The sequence below is a fragment of the Triticum aestivum genome, chromosome 7B (assembly GCF_018294505.1).
Source record: "Triticum aestivum cultivar Chinese Spring chromosome 7B, IWGSC CS RefSeq v2.1, whole genome shotgun sequence".
In the NCBI taxonomy this organism is placed as follows: Eukaryota; Viridiplantae; Streptophyta; class Magnoliopsida; order Poales; family Poaceae; genus Triticum; species Triticum aestivum.
In genome coordinates, this window is record NC_057813.1 from 321,121,836 (window position 1) to 321,139,942 (window position 18,107).

An 18,107-nucleotide genomic window follows, 5' to 3' on the forward strand; every position below is an offset into this window, starting at 1 on the left:
TGTTGCACTTTGCCATGTCATCATGTGCATTTCATCTGCATGTTTTTTCAAAACTTGCATCCTCCGGGTCCTCCCAGTTCTCTCCGTTGTCCGTTCTGAGCCCAACCACACCCGCACGCGCCCGCGGCACCTCTGAAATATTATTTTATAAGTGGCATAAAAATGTTCTCGGAATGGGGTTAAAGTTGGCGTGCGGTCTTGTTATAGCGTAGGTAGACCGCCTGTCAAGTTTCATCACATTCGGAGTCCGTTTGATAGCCCACCGTTATTCATACAACCGCAATATAGCCGTTGTATTCGTCGGACATTTTGGTCTCCGAAACTGCTCTGGGGCCGCCATCCTCCCTCTCTTCTCAGCCCACAACCATCTACACGGCCCACCAACCCCTCACCTAAGCCCCCTCCAATTTGGACCGCCCGATGGTGATCGAACGGTCCGAAAACGGCCCCAAACCCCTCTCCTAGCCCTTCTTTCTATATATAGACCCCTACCCTACCTATTTTGGACAAAACCCTAGCTCCTAGCCCTCCACGCAGCTCCAGCGCCGCCGCAACCACCGCCCTCCTCCAACCGGGCGCTTCTACGTGCCCCTCCCAGCGCCGCAGCCAGCTGGGCCCGACCGTGGCCCGCCCGAGCTGCAATCGGGCCACGCCCCCGCGCCCTCCGTGCCCGCTGGCCCCGACCTCTAGATTGGGAGGAGCCCGATCCGGAGCCCAGTCACCGCTCGTCTCCCGTTGCTCCGGCCTGTGACTACCAGAGTCCCTCCCGCCGACGACCGTCTAGGCCAGCCCCGCCAGCCACCTCTCCTCCTCCCGTTTGCTCGCTCTTTCTCGTTCTTTCTCTCCCTCACGCATCTCTCTATCTCTGTCACCCTCACAAGTGCACCTTGGCCGCCCCGATCTCCGTGTCCACACCTTCCCAGGTCACCTCGTCGGCGGGAATGGATTCCCCACGTCCGGATCCGCGCCTCCCCGCCCCACTGCATGCCATGGTCTTCTTCAACCTTCGGCCTGGATCCCTCCATCCACTCCCGTCCCAGATCCCGCAAGACAAACGAGATCCGGAATAGTGCTGTCCCGTTTTCGCGCTGGGCAATTTTCTCCAAGTCCCAGGTTTTTTAACAGCATGTGTGCATCTTGTGTAGGCCATAGCTTCATGCATATTGCTCCATTTTGTGTATATAATATGTCAAAATGTTCATCTCATAGTGCTCTTCATGATGGAGTAGTTTGCATTCATGTTCCTGTTCATCTTGTTATCTTAATCTTCATTGCAAAAATGCAAATGATATAAACCACTGAAATCTTCTGATTGTTAACATCATGTATGCAGCTTGCGAGTGGTGCAACTTTGTCTCTGTTGATCCTATGATGATGATCTTGAGGTGCAAATGTTCTTCTCTTCATGATCTTCATGTTAGTTGATGTTGTATTCATGTTAGGGTGCATATAGATATCTTAATCCCTGTTGCAAAAGTGCATGTTGCTGTTAACTGCTGAAAAATGTTATAACTTGCTTATTTGTCATTTTTATATCTTTTTGTGCGATTTTGTTTTGAGCATCCTATCTACATGTTTTAGGAGCATAATCTTGCCATATACACTGTGGTGCAATCCATGTATTTTTTATGCCCTCTAGTGACTGCATCAAGCTTGTGAATTCAGCTACTTGCTGTTAACTTTCTGTCAAGTCTGTTTCTGTCATATCATGCTGCCATGTTTGCTTAATGCTACCAATTAATCCATGCATATTATGGAGATGCTTAGTTCAAATGCCTTGCTTTCCATACTATACTCTATTATGCCATGCCTTTTGATGCCATATTTATAACATGTAGCATATGTTTTCATTGCCATGAACATGCTTATATAATGTTCCAGATTTCTGTTAACTCCATGATGCCTTGCTCTGAGCTTGTTATTGAGTGATCCATGCCTCTTCTGGATATGCTCCAGTTACATGTTTTGAAGTATGGTATGAGTACCCTGTTCACATGCCATGGTTGTTAATTTTGGAGATCATATGCCTCTGTTCCATGCTTGCAAACGTGCTATCATATTCTTGCTATTTTACACTTGCTGAAACTGTTTCAACATTCAATCTTGTCTTGTTTGTTCCTACTAATCCATGAACCTTATGTATATGATGCCATGATGTTATTTGCTCTTTGTTATGTGTACTATGATGCTTTGCTATGGTTACTTGTTGTAGCTTGTTTCTTTCTTGCTCTCAAGTTGCCATCACATTAACTCTGCTCATGCATATGCTCCTGTGTTATAAAGTTGCATTTTGCATTGATCGTATTGGTTTAATATTGATGCCTATGAACCTGAACCTTAATGATATTTGAATTATGTTATCTGTACGTGAAGTGCATGTCAAGTTTATGCTCATGTGATTCCTGTAACATGTTGTTTTGATGGCTGCAAAGTGCCTAGTTACTGTTTTTGGCAGATTGTTGTTATATTTTGTTTGGAGTGTATGTGTTGCACCGTTGCTCCGTTTTGAGCATGCTCTATATAAAACTTGCTTGATTTTGCATGTAGTTTCATATTATCATGTTGCATCCATGTTTTGAGAGAGTTTGCTTGATGTTTGAATGCAGTTTGCATCAATGCCATGTTTAACTTGTTTTGCTCATATCTTCTAGGCCGTAGTTCTGAACTAAATGAACTTTATATGTAACCTGACTAGAATTTCGTGTAGATCATCATGGTGCATTTTAACTTGCTGTTTAACTACTTGAACATAAGGTTTATTCAGATCTGGACTAATTACGAAATTTGCATATGAGGACTTATCAGATTTGTTATATGTTGTTTCCGGCCTCATTTGAACTTGCTTTGATGTGTTGTTCTTGTTTGCATCATCTCTTTCCATGGGTAGCATCATATAGCCTTTGTCATGCTCATGCTTGGTTGTGCATCATGTCATGTTTGTGTGTGGTGTGTTTACCTTATTGCTTGCTTCTTTCCAGTTGTGCTTCTTTTCGGTTGTGCTTCTTCTTGTTAGTTCCTGTTTCATTGCGATCGCGAGGATTCGTTCGACTACGCTTGGTTCGTCTTCGTCCGTTTGTATTCTTCATGGACTCGTTCTTCTTCCTAGCAGGATTTCAGGCAAGATGACCATTACCCTGGATCTCACTTCTATCATTGCTATGCTAGTTGCTTCATTCTATCGCTATGCTGTGCTACCTATCAGTTGTTTATCAAGCCTCCCAAATTGCCATGTCAGCTTCTAACCTTTTCACCCTTCCTAGCGAACCGTTGTTTGGCTATGTTACCGCTTTGCTGATCCCCTCTTATAACGTTGTTAGTTGCAGGTGAAGTTGTAGATTGCTCCATGTTGGAACATGTTTATGTTGGGATGTCACAATATATCTTATTTAATTAATGCATCTATATACTTGGTAAAGGGTGGAAGGCTCGGCCTTATGCCTGGTGTTTTGTTCCACTCTTGCCGCCCTAGTTTATGTCATACCGGTGTTATGTTCCTTGATTTGGCGTTCCTTACGTGGTCGGGTTTATGGGAACCCCTTGACAGTTCGCTTTGAATAAAACTCCTCCAGCAAGGCCCAACATTGGTTTTACCATTTGCCTAATAACAACTAAAACTTAAATAGCGGATTTTCGCCGGACCCCTAGTATTTTTAATCAACCCCCTGGGTCAGTGCTCCTCTGAGTGTTGGTCCGAACTAGAGCAGTGTGCGGGGCCGCCCTGGGGCAACCCGGGTTATTTTGGCACCTGTACGTGTCGCTCATCCGTGGTGCCCTGAGAACGAGATACGTGCGGCTCCTATCGGGATTTGTCGGCACACCAGGAGGTCTTGCTGGTTTTGTTTTACCATTGTCGAAATGTCTTGTAACCGGGATACCGAGTCTGATCGGGTCTTCCCAGGAGAAGGAATATCCTGCTCTGATCGTGAGAGCTTATGATGGGCTAAGTTGGGACACCCCTGCAGGGTATAAACTTTCGAGAGCCGTGCCCATGGTTATGTGGCAGATGGGAATTTGTTAATATCCGGTTGTAGAGAACTTGGCACTAGATTCGAATAAAAATACCCAACCGTGTGTGTAACCGTGATGGTCTCTTTTCGAGTGGGTCGAGAAGTGAACACGGTTTGTGTTATGTTTGAACTTAAGTAGTTCAAGATCACTTCTTGATCATTACTAGTTTGCGACCATTTGCGTAGCTTCTCATCTTATTCTTGTATTCGTAAGTTAGACACCATATCATGCTTACCCGTTGCTGCAACTTCACCACTTATCCATTTGATGTAGGGAGGAACCCTATGGAGACGATCTTTCACGTTTGGAGTGGATCCTACGGGGAAACACAAAGAATGCGCGGAAGAATACAAGGGAAAACACGGGGAGAAACGAGAGAATCACACAACCGACAAGAAATTGATCACACAAGGGCTAGATCACCGAACACACAAGGTAGCACAAGATTCGAAATCAACAAAGGTAAGATACAAGAGTAACCGTTCTTCTCCGTGAGGAGGTCTTGATTGTCTTCTCCGGATGGAGGCCTTGAATCCGAATGGATCTTCTCCGAGGAGGCACGGTCCCTCACGTGGAGTAGATCTGGTACGGATGAGCTATGCTCTATCTCAAGATGAGCTATCACAACGCTAACCCTAGCTAGGAGGTGGGAGAGACCTATTTATAGTCGTAGTGCAAATGGGAGTCAAAGTGAAGGGGTACAAGGGCATAAGCCCGTGGTTGCAGCCACACAGGTGTCAGACGTCTGGAGGACGTCGGTCGTCCAGAGCTTCAGGACGGTCCGGACGTCCGGAGATGTCGGACTTCCGTAGTTTTAGCTCGGGTGCTGGTCGTCCGGTCGTTCGGTGGCGTCGGTCTTCCGTTAATTTCCACTCGGGTGCCCAGCTGTCGGACGTCCGGAGGGCGTCAGTCGCCCGTGGCCCTGGGAGTCGTCGGACGTCCGGGCCGGGCCGGTCGTCCGTGGCCTCTAGCTCTGTCCCGCCTTCCTTCCCTCGCTATTTCATCTCCCAGAGATCGGACGTCTGGGGCCGGCTGGTCGTCCGGTGCCTGTAGCTTCCCAAATGGCTCTTCTTCTTGATGACCATGCTCGGTGTCCTCGCTAGCTCTTCCGTTGGATGTGGTGGCTTTGAGGCTTTCCTCCAAGTACTTGATCATGCATAAAACACGCGTTGGTGGTAGTAGCCATGTCTCACATGTAGAAAGTGAAGGTTTGAAAAGGAGCGAGTTCACCTTGTGTCCAATGGCGTATAGTTGAGGTCTCGTCATAAGTCCTCTTGGGGTTTGGAGAGTAGTCGAAGTGTACATGGGGATGAACGTGGGATGCTCCGCATCATATCCCCCCCCCCTTGGGAAAGATCCGACCTCGGATTGTGATCCTCATCACCATGGAAACAGTTGTCGTTGACGGACTTGTAGTTGGACAAAGTTGAAAACATGGCGCAACCCAAGTAGTCCAAGGTGTCACCGGAGTGATAGACATGCAAAAAGAGCAAACACAAGCGACACTCGGAAATACAATGGTTAGCGCACACAAAGTGTCCATCATGTAAGAATGAGTCCGTTCGGCAAGATTGTGCGTGGCAAACACATGATGCTTATCAAGATGATCTAGAATGATATGCAAAGCATTCATGGGAACAAAAGCATGGTGCCCAAAGCAACAAATTCTACCATTGTGCAAAATAATGTCATAATGTGATGGCTTATCAAGAGCATGAACATGGTAATTGGTGCTCAATGTGACTATGTTGTCATGCAATTGATGATGGGCAATATGATCATGATGTATGAATATGCCATCAAGGAAGATCACAACAAATTTGCTAAGGAAGTGAACAAGCTCATATATCATGTATGACATGGGAAGACAATATGCAACAAGGCAATCATAATGTGAGTCATTACATGCATAGGGTGCAAACTTGTGGTGAGTATGATATGTCCATGATATGTCCATCGAGCATGACATGTGTGAGCACAATCAACAAAAATGGAGGTGGTGGTGTACCGATGATCGATGTCGTGGCATGAGTGAACTCCCGAAGGTGCATCCAAGAAGTGAGAGCGCTCCTCAATGTGAAGGTCCATAGAGCCAATCGCCAATGTCGCTCCTCTGTTCGCGAGATGTATCATGTAGAGAACAAGAAGGAAACAACAATGAAAGAGTGACCCATCCAATATGCGTACTTGAGGATGGCTCGAAGGGAAAGAGTTCACCTTTATGAGAATGTCGAAAATGTTGGTGTCGCGCATCCTGTACGCCTTCACATGACCAAGTTGTCTCGTCATGGTACCACCTTGTGAATCCTTCAAAATGAAAGAACATGAAAAACACTCAGAAAAACAAATGAGGTTAGCGGAAGTGCAAAACCTATCATTCGTGTGGTAAGATACCCAACAAGTGTATGCATCATGCTCATCATAAGAAAGGATAAGGGAGCATTTCATAGTATGGAGGCATATGATGCGATAACAACCAAATACAATAGGCTCAATAAAACAAGCATGTATCACAAGTAAGGTGTGAAAGTCTCCAAGAGCAATAAGCATAGTATGGTTGCACTCAATACAAGTGGATATGAGAGAGGCAACTAATGGAGGCAAGTGACAATGAGCAAGATATATCATGTGAGAGGCATGAGCATATATGTCATCAACCCAAGAAAGCAAGTAATAGTGTAACATGGCTGATGCAACATAGCAAGCAATCATAGCGATCAAGTCAAACCAGCTAGTAGTGCGAAGATGCAACATACTAGAAGGAATCATGGCAATCATGTCATGTGTGCAAATAGCGGGCATGAATAATGCACATGACATATCACAAGCATGAAAGCAAGATATGAGAGAAATATCATCAATGTATTGGCGAGAGGCCACATGTAAATAGCAATGGGGTACCATGACTCTCCCAACACAACAAGCATCAATAGCATGGGGCACATGATAAACATGGCAATAGCAACAAGGATCTCCACCAAGCATGCAAATACACATAGAAGTAACATAATGGTCTATCATGGGTGGATGCAAGCAACGATCACAATTGCATGGCAAATGCATAGAAGCAAGTATAGCATGCAAAGTGAACACGATAGTATGGGCATAAAGGGACAAGCGATATATAACCCATAGCCGTGTGAGAGCCAAGTAGAAGAGATGCGCGTAGTCCTTGCGCGAAGGTAATGGTGGTAAGGATAGTCCACGGGGTCCCAAAGTGTCGTTGCTCTCAAGAGATCGTTTCGTCAACTCTTGGGATTGAGAGGTTGACGAGTATATGTGAGTACCTACACAAAACAAAGGCAAAGGAAAAATTGTGTGTGCATGGTATATGTACACATCATCCATCATAATGAGCACGTGCATGTGTCGATTAGCACAAAATATCCAATGCTTAAATAAATGAGATGCGTGATATAGAAACATGTCATTCATCATGAGAGGTTTGTTATTATGTATGACATAATGGAGACTCAAATTGTGTAATGCATCACGAGAAATATCTAGAGCATCGTTATTCATGGAATGCATATGGTGCACGCAATTATGGGAATCATGCAAAGTATGGAATGCATCAAAATCTCCTAATATGTATGAGGAAACTATGGGGGTCTCCTCATGAGCATTAGTAGGAACATCACATGGAGAACATTGACAACATCCAAAACAATGCATATTTGGTTCAATGTGATCATGGTATGGTATAGTAGATGAATTGTGCAAATCATGTAAAGGAAGCATGGCAATATCATCACATGAAAAACAGAAGCCAATGACCATCATCTCATCATCTATGCCATAAGTGCAAATGGGATTGATTTTAATGGGGCATGCATAGTTACTATGTTGAGATTGTAATGATGCAATATGGGAGATCTCACTCATAGCATATGACAAGTTCAATGGGTTGTCAAACATGAAGTGACCAATAGAATTTCCACAAGATATCTTATGAAGCATAGCATCACAACTAGGCAACTCAACATGCTCATCATCATATTCATCATAAATAGGTAAGTCAAGGCATGAAGAAGTCTCGCTAGCATGAAGCATGGCAATAGGTGGGTCAACATCATGGGAGCAATCGATGTCAAGAGAGTCCACTAGTGGGACAAGAGAAGCACCATCACCTATGTTACCTTTGGAGCGTCGCTCATGTGTTGTTGGTGAGGTGTTGAATATCCAATCATTGTCATCTTCATCTTGATGGAACCATGTGGGGGGTGCATCATCGTACACCATGGCCATCGGTTTTCCCATTGGAGGGAAGGACTCATCAAGGGTAGGCATGTCATCATGAAGGAGACCTAGCACCAAAGAAGAAAACACACTAGGAGTAGAGGTTAAGTCATTAGAAATCATAGTGGCCTCCCATGTCGTGTCAACTACCTCACTCGCTAAGTGTTGTGGCTCACTCACTCCATCAAAGATGCTCTCACTCATATGGTGGTGGAGTCACTCAAATGGCTCTCAACCTCACATAGGATGTGTGGCATGCTCTCATGTGTGGGGCTAGTGGTGATCACACTCATCCTCTCATAGGAAATGCTTTCAATGTCTCATATGGTGGAGTCACTCATGTCACTCATGTGGTGGTGGTTCTCCTCACATGACAAAATGGGTCATCTCTTCATATGTGGGTGTCGGAGAGGTGTAGGTGCAAATGTCTCCATGCGCGGTCGCGTAGCTTGACTCGGAGTATGAGTCCAATATGGGCGCCGTCTTCATGTTGTAGAAGAGGTTCGCGCTCGTCGCCATAGTCGAAGGGTATGGCCCTTGCTCGACCGTCTTGTCACTGTCTTGGTGTGGGAGGCCCATACAATGTGGCACCTCGTAGCTCGTCTCCATGACCGAAGGGAGTTTCCCATGCTCGGCCATCTTCCTTGAGGGGATTCCGAAGGTGGAAGTGTCGCCCTCTCTCGTAGGTGGTCGCCTTGGACTTGATGAAGTTGATGTAGGCGTACTCATGGGAAGTAGGCGAAGATGCCGTATGTCCAAAGGCGAAGATGCCTTGATAGCACTTGGTGAAGATGCCGAAGTGGTTGTTGTAGTCGTAGCACCGTCTTGGTGGTGGTCATCTCGCAGTCTTCTCTTTTTCTCATGAGCTTGGACTTGGCGTGGAGTAGGGCTTGTTGGGACTTGTGCATTTGCGCTTGTGGAGCATCTTCATGATGATGATGTCATTGTCGTGCTTGAGCTCGTAGAAGATGCCATTCATCGTCGTCGTGCACATGATGCTTGGAGGTGACTTTCCCTTCATGACGATGTGGATCACGAACGTGATGGTGGTCGCCATGTAGATGTGGACGAGGACGATTTGCACTTGCGTCGTTTTCGCACTCCGAAGACTTGTGGCTTGAATGTCGCCGCCTTGAAGATGACGAAGGGGAAGAAGACTTGATCAAGGCTCTAATCTCCTCCATCTTTGCATCTTTCTCCTCTTTATGTGCGGAAAGCTTTTTGTTGATGTAGTCCCTTTTCCTTGCTTCGGAGTGACGAATGTCGATGGAGATGTTCTCGATGTGCTCTCACAATCTTGATTGTGCGCCTTGCATTTGTCGTTGTAGATCGAAGATGGACGCTTTGTTGATGTAGTTGTTCACGCCGTCGTTGTTGTCGTAGACTGGAGATGAAATGCCTTGCCTATCCATCACAAGACTCGAGAAAATATGAGTGGGAGAAAGAGAAGAACTTATACCAATGTACCTTGACCGATGTTGACAATAAATCAAGTTCACTCAAATGCGGACAATGAAATAGCACTATTGGTACCAATCCTTGTCGGTTCTCACACCTACACAAGTAAAGCTTATGGTGGAGCTCGGTGAGGATAGTGGCACAAAAATTTAATGCAAAATGTTAGCAAGAGTCAATAATGTTGAAAGAGATTCAAAAATTCGCAAGTGAAACAAATGGACCAATAGCAAAGAATGGCACACGGAAATAAACACACAGATAGATAAATGGGTTCGTGCAACCAACGAATGAGCACAAAATGTGGAATCCACGGAAAATGCTCGTGTTGCACAACTCAAGGGAGACGCTAGCACGATTGCTCAATAGGCGAATACGACACTTGTGCACAACCTATAAGATGGAAAATGGATAAACTTCTATCCCAAGTATGTTATGTATGTATGGTTCCCGGTGTTTCTCTCAAGATGATCCAAGATGATCGGATATGACAATCTTATATGCAATGTGGTATGATGCTATGGCACTTGCTAACAAGCTTCTTTGCTCTCTTTCTTTTGCTTAAAAGCTTTATTTCTTTTTTTTCTATGGCCACTTTTGCACAATGCACAAACCAAGATAGCAATAATGTATATGTGGGAACAAACTTGTGACACAAGATATGATTCCAATATATGCACCACGATGATATGGTATGTATGCTATGGGAAGTATGATCACTAATGTGCACAAGTCTCATTGCCGTCAATACTCAAATGGCTAGTCTCGATAGACAAGTAACACAAAATGGGCTAGGGGTTATCAATGCAATTTGCAAGGGGAATATACAATGGTGTCGTCGAGTTTACCGTCCTTTGCGATGATGAGTGGCGGTGTTCTTGATGTAGATACCAAGATGATGGAGACTCGTCCCTAAGTAGCCGAAACACCTTAGGAGACGAAAAAACCGCGAACTCAAAATCTCAAAGACAAAAGGCAAATGGTGGTAGCACAAATCGGTGGTGGTTTGCACTTGGCAATGCGGAAGTGGAATGATGGCTATACACGTGTTCGAATTGAAGTTGCCATCCCTAAGTAGCCGAAACACCTTAGGAGACACAACTCACAACTCAAACAAAATTGGGTTATGTTGGGGGTGGCGGAAGTGTATGGTGGTCACGCCTATGCGGAAGTGGTGATGGTGGTTGATGTAGAAGCAATTGTCCCTAAGTAGCCTAAACACCTTAGGAGACTCGAATCACTACTCAAGCAACCACTAATGCAATGGGGATCAAAATGGGTTAGGTTGCGGAAGTCGGTGGTGGCTATGCGGATGATATGGTGGAGGGCCTAGGCAAACTTGCCAATTTTTTGAAACTTTGATGGAGCGAAATGGTGCTGGTGGTACTTTTGTGAGATGGGGGATGTTAATAGCTTCAAAACGAGCTAAAGAACGTCAAAATCGGAGTTCGGATGAATTAGTTATGGACAAAACAAAAATCAACCGATTTCTGAAACTACAAGTTACGGACGTCCGTAAATGGACAGATGTCCGGTCGCCGGATGCCCGGGAAGGTCGGAAATCCGTAAATTCGGTTCGGGTTAGGGGTTCCGGTCGTCCGTGAAAGGTTGGACGTCCGGTCGTTCCTGGGGCTCCGGACGTGCGTAAAACACCGGTCGTCCGGTGGGTCAGGGTCAATATGAAATCCGAGATCCGGGGCGCGATTTTGAGCGGAAAATGGAGATTTCGGGGTCAAAATTGACGGGATTTCGTGGATGAAAGATGGGGAAACTTGGGGGAATGCTAGATCCACTTGAAACCAAGCAAATCCACGGATCAAAATCAACAAAACATCATCAAACCAATAAATCATAAAAAAATTTGGGGCTATTTTTGGTGGGGATTTTCGAATTTAGGGAAGAACACAACAAAATCAAGCTAGAAAAAGAGGGGTAAGGGCTACAAAAACGCGATCAATGTGGCTCATGATACCAAGATGATGTAGGGCGTAACCCTATGGAGACGATCTTTCACTTTTGGAGTGGATCCTACGGGGAAACACGAAGAACACGCGGAAGAACACAAGGGAAAACACGGGGAGAAACGAGAGAACCACTGAACCGACAAGTAATTGATCACACAAGAGATAGATCACCGAACACACAAGGTAGCACAAGATTCAAAATCAACAAAGGTAAGATACAAGAGTAACCGTTCTTCTCCGTGAGGAGGTCTTGATTTACTTCTCCGGATGGAGGCCTTGAATCCGAATGGATCTTCTCCGAGGAGGCACGGTCCCTCACATGGAGTAGATCCGGTATGGATGAGCTATGCTCTATCTCAAGATGAGCTATCACAACGCTAACCCTAGCTAGGAGGTGGGAGAGACCTATTTATAGTCGTAGTGCAAATGGGAGTCAAAGTGAAGGGGTACAAGGGCATAAGCCCGTGGCTGCGGCCACACAGGTGTCGGGCGTCCGGAGGACGTCGGTCTTCCGGAGCTTTAGGACGGTCTGGACGTCCGGAGATGTCGGACTTCCGTAGTTTCGGCTCGGGTGGTCGTCGTCCGGTCGTCCGGTGGTGTCTGTCTTCCATTAATTTCCACTCGGGTGCCCAGCTGCCGGACGTCCGGAGGGCGTCGGTCGTCCGTGGCCCTGGGAGTCGTCGGACGTCCGGGCCGGGCCGGTCGTCCGTGGCCTATAGCTCTGTCCTGCCTTCCTTCCCTCGCTAGTGCATCTCCCAGGGCTCGAATGTCCAGGGCCGGCCAGTCGTCCGGTGCCTGTAGCTTCCCAAATGGCTCTTCTTCTTGATGTCCATGCTTGGTGTCCTCGCTAGCTCTTCCGTCGGATGTGGTGGCTTTGTGGCTTTCCTTCAAGTACCTGATCATGCATAAAACACACGTTGAAGGTAGTAGCCATGTCTCACATGTAGAAAGTGAAGGTTCGAAAAGGAGCGAGTTCACCTTGTGTCCAATGGCGTATAGTTGAGGTCTCGTCATAAGTCCTCTTGGGGTTTGGAGAGTAGTCGGAGTGTACATGGGGATGAACGTGGGATGCTCCGCATCACCATTCCATACCCATAAAGTTCTGCTAGTCTTGATACCCATGGTAATGGGATTGTTGAGGCCTCGTGGCTCACAGATTACTACAACAACAGTTGCAGGTACATGTAATGCGATGATCATGACGCAAGAGCGATGTTTACTTGTTTTGGCGTTCTTCTTCTGCTTCTTCTTCGTTCAGTGGATAGGTTCCTGGTCGGCAGCCTGGGCTAGCAGGGTGGATGTCGTTTGTGTTTCTATTCGTGTTTCATCCGTAGTTGGATGTTGCTCTTGAGTATGATGTTGTTGTATTCATGTGGCATTGTATGCCTTTTGTATGTATCCTCAACTATTATGTAATGGTACGATGTAATGATATCCATCTTTCAAAAGCGTCTTCAATATGCGCTTCTATCCTTGGTGAGACCTTCGAGTTCCTTTAGGATAAAGTCGCATATTGGGTGTGACACCGTTGGTTGAAATACAAGATGCCGTGATGGAAATTTTTTCTTTCACAGCTCCTCGGCTAGCTCTGAGGGACCCGTTTGTCAACCTGCAAGATACCGGCAAGGAAATTTTTTCTTTCATAGCTGAATTATGACTTCATATATCTATGTACTTGGTTGTTTTTATGCTAATATTCGTAGATGATATACTCCGTTAACCAGCCATCATCTTCTACCTCCTCGGCCAGAGGTTGAGAAATGTTCCCCAACATCAGCCTGATTCCCCGAGCGAAATTTGTTATGGAACGAGGAAATCCAGCCATAGGGTCAAAACGTAGGTCTTACAGAGAGTTATGCTATACTGTTTTTAATGCAAGTCACATCTTTGGCAAAAAATAGTTCCTCTAGCAGTTCCTTTTCCCGGGGTGTCGGAGGGATGACCCCCGGGTAGGCCCAAGACGAAGAACGACGCTTCAAAAACACCGGGGCCAGCAACACCCCTCAATTCGGCTCACAACCCGGCCAAGTCCCTCAACCCGGCCGAACTCACCATCCCGGCCACCTGGCCGGCTCCTTGTCCGGCTGCTCCAGCCGGCCTGCTACGAGAAGTCAACCACTTCATCAACCCGACACCGACAAGATGGCCAATACCACGACCATTGTTGCTGATAAAGCATATACTGTTCACTCATCACACGCGACATCATCTAAAATGTACTTTGTCCCTGGGGCATTGATTTATAAAATGCCTCAGGGACAAAACTTAGCCTAGCATGCAAGCAAGCATGGCTTGGGATGTAAGCTACACACTGTAGCTTACATCCCAAGCACACACCCATGCCTACATGGCTTACTTCCTAAGCTAGCTCCACACTATATATAGCCATCCATCCATCCATCCACTCATGCACGGATGGACTCACACACATTCGGCCATAAGCTGGCTACTAGTGCACTTGGCGCTCATACCACACACATGCATACATGAGGCCAGATGCCCATAGCTGCATTCCGTAATACAGCTCCAGGAGCAACTCTGTACTGTTGCATATCAACCACACTCGGCAGGACTAGAAGTATTATCTCTTCGGAGAGTCCCGAACCTGGGTATGTCTTGCGCCCCGCGCTCGCTCATGCCGACCTCGCCTCTGGAGCCCACCAGTGCCCTCGAGCCTCCTCCTTTCTTCTACCATCCTTTGGCATATGCCGTGCACCCACCACGACAGTTGGCGCCCACTGTGGGGCAGCTCGAGGTCCTGGCCGAAAGCATGTTCTAGACGGGGCTCCCCTCCAACTCCGACGAGCCCGTCAAGCTGCCGCGTAACAGCAGTCCGGGCGGGACCATCTTCATCATCATCAGTGCAGCGTCACGCCGTCTCTCTGATAGTGCTCGGGGGCTCGACATCAACACGCTCCCGGGCGACCGCACGAGACGGCACGTCCTCGTCATCAGCCTTGCCGTTTTCGTCGTCATCACCACCGCGCTGCACCGGCTCCGCACCAGGGGCGGCGCATCGTCATTGTCCGCCTTCGGTCTGCGTGCGTGCACCGGTTCGGCCCCTGTTTCGCTCCGCCTCCGTCCGCGCGGGCGCGCGCCGCACCGGCTCGCTCCGGTCAGCCGCGTCCATCTGTGCTTCGCTCCATCACCATGGCGGCGCGTCGGATCCCCTTGGCGCTGCGTCTCGCCTCTCCATTCACTCCTCCAAGGCAATGGCCTGACGATAGTCAGACACTTCTCGTACCATGGCTAGATAATACCATGCACCACCAAAACCATTGTCGTGCTCTTCTTAGATGCAAGTCAGATACACGTCATACACTACCCATACGCTCCCCAGATAATGGTCGTACGCTAACCAGACAGTGCTCGCCTCGCCGTTGCTGCTCCCTCACCAGCGCCTCACGCGCGACCCTTGCCCGCGGCGTGCTCTCCTCCACCACCGCGCCAAGCTGCGCGCAGCTGTCCGGACAGCCTCCGAGAGCGCGTTGCTCCTTCCTCTCCTTCCGCCTCCATGGCCGTGGCACTACTGCCTTGCTGTAGCTGCTCCTGCTGCACCCATGCGCTGCTCCACGCGCTGCCCGAGCTGCGGCCTGGCCTTCCGAGCGTTCGCCGTCTCCCACGGCCTTCTCCTCGTCTACAGCACGGGCTCCACCGTCGTCCGCCCCGGCGACGTAGTGGCCTCCCGACCGCCTACCGGGTGGCCGCGACCCCGGCCGCCTCCGGCTTCGCCTGCACACCTCCACCACCTATGTTGTTCCCGCGCCCGTCTGCCGGGTCACCGCGAGCCCGCATCCACGTCCGGCTCCGCCTCCCGCCCGCGCGACCCGCCCCGTCCGGCGTCCCGCTCACCGGCTCCGCGCAAGCCGGCTGCCTGTTGCCTCTCCCCCAACCGCGCACCAGCCCCGGGCCGGCTCCGGGTCGCCTTCCGCTTGCCTAGCCGGATCCGGCCCCGCCTTGCGACGGGTCACGCCGAACCGACGCCGCCTCCCGCATGTCGTCTCTGCGCCGGGCGTCCCAACCCGCCCGCTCACCGACTCCCGGCCGCCTCCGCGCACTCGGGCGCTGCTGCGCCACCTCCCCGACTCCCATGACCCGCCCCGTACGGCGTCCCGGCCGCCGGCTCCGCGCGACTCGGCGCCATCTGGCGTCCCATCGTTGCCTCAGCTTCGCCCGGCCGCCTCCCGCGCTGGCTAGCTCGTGCCCGCACCCCGGCCGCCTTCGCGCTCCTCTGCCTCGCGCCGGTGGCGCCACAGCTCCGCTGCCGGCCACCCCAGCCCGACCGGGTCCGGCCCCACCCATTTGCTCGCCTTCGCTCCGCCACCCGGCCCTGCCCTATGGCTGGCTCCCGCTCGCCCCGCGCCGGCTCCGCGCCTCTGCGTGCCTGCTCCGGCTCCGCCCCGCGCCGCCTCGCGTCCGCTGCCTTCGTGCGCCGGCCCTTTGCTTCTCGGCCGCCGTCTCGCCGCGCCCCGTTGCTCTCCTGCTGGCTGAGAAGAAAAAAACAAAAGGTAAGGGGCCGGCTCGGTCAACGCAGGTCGCCGATTAAAAAAAATGAAGTGCCCAGCCAGCTGAAAAAAATGCTGCCTTATAGAAAAAGAAAAAAGATCACGAGCTACACCCGCGTGGCTTGCTGGCCTGCCTGCCTACTTCGCACCGGGCCGGCTGGATAGCCCGCCCGACGCCTCTGCCTGCCTCGTCGCCTGGCTGGCCGTGCCAAGCCGGCTCGGCCGCGTCCCGCTCCGCCACCTGGCCGGTCGAGCCTGATCAGCCGGGACCCCCCTTCGAGTATCCGAAGGCTCGAAGGCTACTCACAGTGGGTGTGTCGGCGCGCTAGCGTCGCTGCGCTGGCTATCATCGACAACTTCCGCCTCGTTTACACGAAAATCAATGAGCTTCTCACCCGCATACTTTCGCGCCACGCGCAAACACAGATAACCCCGAGGAGCCCTCGGGGACCATCTCCGCATTTTATTACAGTTGCACTATTGTTCGCCCCGGCGTCAGCTAGTCTCGGCTCGAAGGCTGGTCGCTCGGCCCGATACATTCGTTCCCGCAGACGGCTTAGTAGCGCATATGGTACCGAAGGTCCGCTCTCAGCCACAGATCACAGCGCGGCTGTCCGGCAAGCGAGAGCAAAGCTGGAGGTCACCGCACACGAAAAACGTCCGGGAGAAGACGGCTTGGGTAACCCAACCGTTTTCTTTATGAGTATCTACTCAGTTGAATCCGCTCATGTAGTCTGAGTATTGTACGCTCTACTCCGCGGCCACTCTTGGTAACAGCTATAGACCGGCTCTGGTCTGTCTAGCTAACAAGAGGCAAAGCCAAAGAGCGGAGGGGACATGAAAAAGACTGAAGGGGGCTCGGACAAAACCGAGTCGGGACCCTCTGCATTAAACTTGCACCGCTAAAAGCAAATATTTGATATATCTGCGCAGACTAACCTTGTCTTTTCACGATCATCGCTATGGGGAACCCCCTCCTCGTGTGGAGGCTCGGAGGCTACATGCGGGTTGCAGGCCCGACGCCGGATGGAACTGGCGTTTTCGATGCCACCGTCCACTTCATCAACAACAAGACCCTCCGCGCAACTTTTCCAAGTTGCCCGGAGGCTTGGAGGCTACATCCAGTGGGTGTGCTCGCGCGCCCCCACTCAGCCGGTAGACTCCGCATCCGCGCCAGGTAGGGCCCCGCGCTCCTATCAGCCGGTGGACTCCGCATCCGCATCCGGCAGGTCCCCGTGCCCATCAGCCGGCGGACCCCGTGTCCGCGCCTGGCGCCCTCGATGTCACCGCCGGCTTCATCATCAACAGCAAGACCCTCCGCGCAACTTTTTCAAGTTGCCCGGAGGCTCGGAGGCTACACCCAGTGGGTGCGCTTGCGTGCCCCCACTCAACCGGCAGACTCCGCATCCGCGCCAGGCAGGGCCCCGCGCCCCCATCAGCCGGCGGACCTCGTGTCCGTGCCTGGCGCCTAGCCTTATACCATCCTCTCATAATTGCTTTCGATTGTGAGAATTCTTTTCACCTATCCGGAGCATTTCATGAGTTGTTTCCATTTCTTTCCTCCGAAGACCATCATGTCATAATTCTTCATTCTCAGCTTTCAACTCTCGTTCTTGAATTCTTCCGGTGCATCGTTCTAATATCCTCTAATTAGTTCATGATCTCTTCGTTTTCTTGTATCTAAATCCCCTCAAGTACCTTCATTCGTTTTTCAACTCTTCCCGGCGAATTGTGCCTTTACTACTTTCTTTTTCAATTATTACGGTGGTTCGTTCAAGATTTCACTTCCTTCGTTATCATATCAAATATTCGTTGTTTCCAAATCCCACCGGTGGTTCCATCAATACCTTCTCAAGTTTGCGCTATATCTCTCTTAATTCTTTCTACGAGAATAAGTAGTATGCCAAATCCATTGCTTGTCATCAATTTAATTTGA